Source organism: Triticum dicoccoides, chromosome 4A (genome assembly GCF_002162155.2).
Source record: "Triticum dicoccoides isolate Atlit2015 ecotype Zavitan chromosome 4A, WEW_v2.0, whole genome shotgun sequence".
Classification (NCBI taxonomy): Eukaryota; Viridiplantae; Streptophyta; class Magnoliopsida; order Poales; family Poaceae; genus Triticum; species Triticum dicoccoides.
In genome coordinates, this window is record NC_041386.1 from 177,796,160 (window position 1) to 177,803,212 (window position 7,053).

Here is a 7,053-nt window from a genome sequence, read left to right on the forward strand (position 1 = left end):
TGAAAATGTCCACTTTTCTTCCCAATAGAAGATGTCTCCAAGTCAACAAAGCATGCACAACTGCCGCCAACTCGAGATCATGAGTGGGGTAGTTCTTCTCATTAGGCTTCAACTGGCGAGATGTATAAGCAACAACTTTCTTCTCTTGCATCAAAACTGCGCCAAGACCTTGGAGGGAGGCATCACAAAAGACCTCGTACGGCTTGGATTCATCAGGCGGAGTCAGAACTGGAGCAGTGATCAACTTCTCTTTCAAAGCGTTGAAAGCAATATCACACTCCGGAGACCAAACTTACTTGACGTGCTTCTGAAGAAGATTAGAGAGAGGCTTCGCGATCTTGGAAAAGTTATCAACGAATCTCCTGCAATAGCTTGCGAGACCGAGGAAACTACGGAGTTGCTTCACGTTCTGAGGAGGTTCCCAATTCACAATTGCAGACACCTTCTCAGGATTCACGGCAATACCCTTGGCAGAGATGATATGACCAAGATAAAGAACCTCATCGAGCCAAAATTCACACTTGGAGAACTTGGCGTAGAACTGATGTTCTCTGAGCTTATCAAGAACCAAACGCAAATGCTTGGCATGATCTTCCTTGTTCTTGGAGAAAACCAGAATGTCGTCGAGATAGACCAAAACGAAGTCATTGGTGTAGGCGTTGAAGATGAAGTTCATCATACGAGAGAACGTCGGAGGGGCGTTGGCGAGGCCAAAAGACATGACAGTGTATTCATATGAACCAAAGCTTGTTCTGAATGCTGTCTTGGGAATATCTTCTTCACGAATGCGAATCTGGTGATAACCCATACGGAGATCAAGCTTGGAGAATACTTGGGCACCTTTGAGTTGTTCGAACAGCTCATTGATGTTGGGAAGTGGGTATTTGTTCTTGATGGTCTTCTTGTTCACCGGACGGTAATCAACACAAAGTCGGTCCGTTCCATCCTTCTTCTTCACAAAAAGAACACCACAACCCCACGGAGAAGAACTAGGCCGGATAAGACCCATTCTTTCTTGCTCATCGAGTTGCTTCTTCAGCTCCTTCAACTCTTCAGGTCCGAGCTTGTAAGGACGTTTGCACACAGGTTCCGTGCCAGGCTCAAGTTCAATAACGAATTCAACTGGCCGGTGCGGAGGCATTCCTGGGAGCTCTTCTGGAAAGACGTCTTGATATTCGCAAACGATTGGAATTTGAGAGATGGCATCCAATTCTTCCTTCTCATTGAGAGAAAACAGACGGATAGTATTATCCCGAGCGGCAAAGACAATTACATCCTTAGACGAATGAGTCAATTGAATCTGCCTGGCAGCACAATCAAGATGTGCCTTGTGCTTAGAAAGCCAATCCATTCCGAGAATAAGATCAATATCCAAGTTACCAAGAACAATTGGGGAAGAAAGGAACTTGTAGTCACCCAATGTGATAGTAACCTCAGGGACGCAGGTGTTAGCTGTCATCTGCTTGCCCGGTGACACAATTTGCAAGGAACTTTGCAGATACTGATAATCACACTCATACTTTGATGCAAAAGGTTTAGAAATGAAGCAATGCGATGCACCCATGTCAAAAAGAACTTTTGCAGGAATATCATTAACAGGAAGGTTACCCATGATCACATCTGACGAGTCCTCTGCCTGAGCTGCATTCATCAAATTGACCTTGGCAAACTTAGGGTTATGCTTGACCACAGCTGTACTTGCCAATCTGACAGAAGGAGGAGGAGGAGGAAGACGCCTCTGGTTGAGACACTTATTGGCATAGTGACCCTTCTGTTGGCACTTGTTGCACGTGACCTTAGAAAGCGGACGGTGATACGGAGCACTCGATCTTGGAGCTTGAGACGAAGTCTTGTTCTGAAAGCCAGGGTTGGGTGGGTGGGAAGAACCACTGCCACCTTTGCTCTTCTGCTAAAACGGCTGACAGAACGGAGGAGGAGGAAGCCAAAACTTCTGCTGCTTGGCCACTTGAGTAGAGGAAGAAGGAGTAACATCTCTGACTCGCTTCCTGAAAGCATCACACCTCAACTGAGCAGCCTCTTGCTTCAGTGCCATGTTGTAGAACTCATCGTATCTCAAGGGCTCGAAGAGAACAAGAGCGAGCTGGATGTCTTCTCTGAGACCACCCCTGAACTGGTATATCATGCTCTTCTCATCAGGCACGTCCTGCTTGGCAAAGCGGGCAAGCTTCTGGAAAAACTTGTTGTAGTCATAGACAGACAAAGAGCCTTGCTTCAGATTGCGGAATTCCTCACGCTTGCTTTCAACCACGCTTTGCGGAATATGATGAGCTCGGAAATCTCGATGGAAATCATCCCAAGTGATAACACGTCCACCTCTGGAATCCTTGTACTGCTGGAACCATTCTGCAGCTTGATCTTTGAGTTGGAAGGAAGCGAACTTCACAAAGTCCTTAGGCCTGATGTTACTGCACTCGAAATGCTTACACAGATCCACAAGCCATTCGTCAGCATCGGTTGCCTCAACACAATTGCTGAAAGTCTTTGGCCCGTTAGCAAGGAACTGGTTGACTGTAGCAAAGTGACTCTGATTGCTGCCTTGATTCCCTTGACTACCTTGATTGCGCTCTTGAAGAATTTGCATGATCAGCTGTGTGTTTGCATTAGTTGCGGCCATCACAGCTTGCCATGCCTCTGGAGGAGGTGGAGGTGGTGGTGGATCAGGATTCGGAGTCGTGCGCGTTGGAGGAGCCATCCTGGAGAGGGTGACCACCATTAGCACATTGACAGATAAATATTGAAGCTGAAACCAATGGAATGAAAATTGCAACATATAGTCTTCACATCCGAACAAAATGAACGAATGCATTCCTCTTGAAATGGTCACATATCCATAAATTGAGAAGCCACGTAGAATTAAGGTAGAGAAATAAATCAACAAGGTACGGATCAAGAACGAATAATCGGTAAGAAATCCCAATCTCAAACCAATATCCGTGGAAGAAGAACTAGAGCTACTAGAATTCCCACCTATGAAACTCCCGAACTTTTTCGGTTATGCAATCAGGTGTTGGGGATACAGGGGAAGCATAATATCTCACCCAAACTAGCAAATCCTACATCTAGCTGTATCCATCCATCAACACATAACCAAGAAAACTTCGGAAACCATCTACCTCAATCTTCGAAAAGCATCCGTTATACAAGTTATGGCGATACTCCCGAACTCCCGCCCCAGTACTGGGTGGCGTCGAGGTTATCTCACCAACGAACTGCATAAAAGAGATTTTCGATGTCGGCGAACATATCTCAAGTATTCCAGAATTGCAACGATAAAATTATGATGACAACACCTCAGAGCTCAACTCCCCGGGACACTTCCACTAAACCCCTGACAGGAGGCACCAAGTCAGTATTCTCATCATAAGCCATCGGAACGATTCCAAGATACTCGCGTGATCCTAAAAAAAAATTTAGTGAAATTTGAGAAGAGAAGAGTCAAAACTCTACGTCAGGATGCCTTACCAGAGCAATGAGGAGACTGGGAAGTAAAAAGAATTCCTAGACTCTCCGATATATAATTCCTAAATGACTCAAAACATTTTTCTAGACACAACTCGACCGCTAAAAACAATCAAGCAATGGGGCTCCTAAGGTCGGGGAAGGCTCTGATTACCAACTTGTAACACCCTCGATGCGACTATAGCTCCCACGTGTCGAGGCACGACTTAGAGACATAATCGCATTGAAGGCATATGTCGCAAGTTAGGCAATCTTCACAACATCCCATGTAATATGAATAATAAAGGGAAGAACATAGTTGGCTTACACTCGCCATGTCAATCAAGAACATAAATAACATTACATCATCCAAAACACTCATGGCCCGACTACGGTGCCAAAATAGAAGAGAACCCAACATGCGACAACGGTCCCAATCACCCCCAACCGGGCACCACTACTTATCATTGGGAAAGGAAACGTAGTAACGCTGAGAGTCCTCGTCAAACTCCCACTTGAGCTCGTACTCGTCACCTGGAGCGGAATCACCTGGACCTGCATCTGGAGTTATAGTAATCTGTGAGTCACAGGGACTCAGCAATCTCGCACCCTCGCGATCAAGACTATTTAAGCTTATAGGAAGGGGTATGGCAAATATAAGTGGAGCTGCAGCAAGCGACTAGCAAGTATGGTGGCTAACTTATACGCAAAAGAGGGCGAGAAGAGGAGGCAAAGCACGAGCGAGAAGCTAGAGAACAACCTGCGCAAACATTACTCCAACACCGTGTCCACTTCCCGGACTCCGCCGAGAAGAGGCCATCACGGTAACACACACAGTTGATTCATTTTAATTAATTAAGGTTCAAGTTATCTACAACCGGACATTAACAAATTCCCATCTGCCCATAACCGCGGGCACGGCTTTCGAAAGTTCAATCCCTGCAGGGGAGTCCCAACTTAGCCCATGACAAGCTCTCACGGTCACCGAAGGAATAGACCTCCTCCCAAGACGTTCCGATCAGACTCGGTATCTCGGTAATTCAAGACACTTCGACAGGTTAAAACAAGACCAGCAACACCGCCCGAATGTGCCGACAAATCCCGATAGGAGCTGCACATATCTCTTTCTCAGGGAACACTCAGATGAGCGCTCCATACAACTAAAACCAAACCTCGAGTTTCCCCGAGGGGGCGCTGCACAGGACTCTAGTTTGGACCAACACTCAGAGGAGCACTGGCCCGGGGGGGGGGGGGTTTAAATAAGATGACCCACGGGCTCCGGAAACCCGAGGGAAAAGAGGCTAGGTGGCAAATGGTAAGACCAAGGTTGGGCATTGTTGGAAAAGCTTTAATCAAGGCGAACTATCAAGGGGTTCCCATTATAACCCAACCGCGTAAGGAACGCAAAATCCGGGAACATAACACCGATATGACGGAAACTAGAGCGGCAAGAGTGGAACAAAACACTAGGCAAGAGGCCGAGCCTTCCACCCTTTACCAAGTATATAGATGCATTAAGATAACATAGCAATTTAATGATATCCCAACAAGTAAATAAATGTCCCAACAAGGAACGGCTCCAATCTTCACCTGCAACTAGCAACGCTATAAGAGGGGCTGAGCAAAGCGGTAACATAGCCAATCAACGGTTTGCTAGGACAAGGTGGGTTAGAGGTTTGACATGCAATTGGGAGGCTGACAAGAAAATGGTAGGCATCGTAGCATTGGCATAGCAAAGAGCGAGCAAACTAGCATAGCAAAGATAGTAGTGATTTCGAGGGTATGATCATCTTGCCTGCACAGTTGTCAGAGTTGACTGGATCCTCACAAGCAAACTCAACGGGCTCCTCGGTAGCGAAATCGTCTCCCGGCTCTACCCAAACAAGACAAACAAGCAACAAGGATACAATCAACCACGTGCAAGCTCAAACAATAAGATGCAATGATGATATGCTATGCGGGATGCGATGCGGGATGCAAAATGCAAGATATGACAGGAAATGCATGAACCTGGCCTCAACTTGGAATTCCAAGGGTTCCACTGGAAAGATGAGATGAAATCGCTTGAAAACGATATAAAGAACGCCGGAATCGGAGTTACGGTTTGGAAATGGCAAGCGATTTAAGAATGACACCGGTCTGCAATTTACAGCAAGTAGGCATCTAAATGCAATGAAATGAACATGCTACAGCACCCAAACATGGCAACAAAATATATGGCAGGGATTCACACAAGACGCTTAACAAAAGACTAGCACTGAGCCACGGCCAATTCATCCATTAAGAGGTTCAAACAAGCATGGCAAAAACGCAAATGCAAAACAGATTCCAGACTTAGTGAAATTAACACTTGTCTGAAATTTCAGATCACGAAGCCCTCTTCGGAGCAGCAAAACAACATGATACATGACCTGATTAAGATAAATAAGAACATGGCATGGAGCTACTCAACAAGCTTAACAAAAGTCCCAAAGTGACCTGGGGCCAAAAGGATCACAAAATATACTAATAAGCACACGAACATAGCTAAAACACAATCAGTTTTCAGACTTAGTGAAAACTGAGACATGCTGAAATATAACTCATGAAGGCACGTAAATGAGCTCGATGCACTCACCACGGTGCAAGTCATGGCAAGGCAGGCATACATCCATTAAGAAGGCACAAAATTCAAGCTAGACATGGCAAGAACAATGGCATATCATGCACGGATCAACTACAATAACATCGGCAAAATCGCAAACGAGTTGACGATCTGCCTAGATTCACAACGAAGCAAAAGTAGAGCTCGATTGACTCAAGCTGGGGTGCTCCATAATTGCAAACAAAGACATGGATGGATAGAGAATAACAAGATTAACAAAAATCCTTTACTGATCATCCTCAAAAGAGGCACGGATCACTAGGAAACAATACGAACATATGGCATCATGAACTAAATAATCCCAGACTAAGTCCCTGAAAACAGATTTACCGGGTGCCTCACTTTGCAAGCTTGCACAAGTCACCACACACATCCTAAAAATGCATGGGTTGCACCTCTGGAAAGAAGGCAAAATCCTTAACAAAACATATGAAGGACTCACAGGCATAGCATGCACACAATAATCATGGCAAAAATGACAAAAGTCTAAGATGAACTAGCAGATCTGACAATTAACTCACGAAGGCTCCTTCTAACAGCATTTCGGGCATCAAGATGAGCTTAAATGAAAATGATGCAATAGAATGAAATGATGTACTCTCTGAGGTGAACATTTTGATATGCTATATGCATGAATCGGAGCTACGGATGCAAAGTTACGGAGCCACGAACAGAGGCACTTGGATCTGCAGATTTCAGGACTTAGACGAAATTTATACCCTGCAAAAGTCAACGGGACGAGGATATCCCGGGACGGAGGGATCCGGGCGGCGGGGCTGCGTTTGGATCGCTGAACTGGTGGATCTGATCCACCCGACCAGATCGGACCCGGCCGGAGCTCCGGCGAGGCGAGGCCTCCGACGAGCGGCGGACGGCGGCCGGGGCGGCAGCGGCCGACGACCGAGGCGGCGTCGGACGGCGGGCGGTGCGGGCGGTGCCGGCGACGCGGT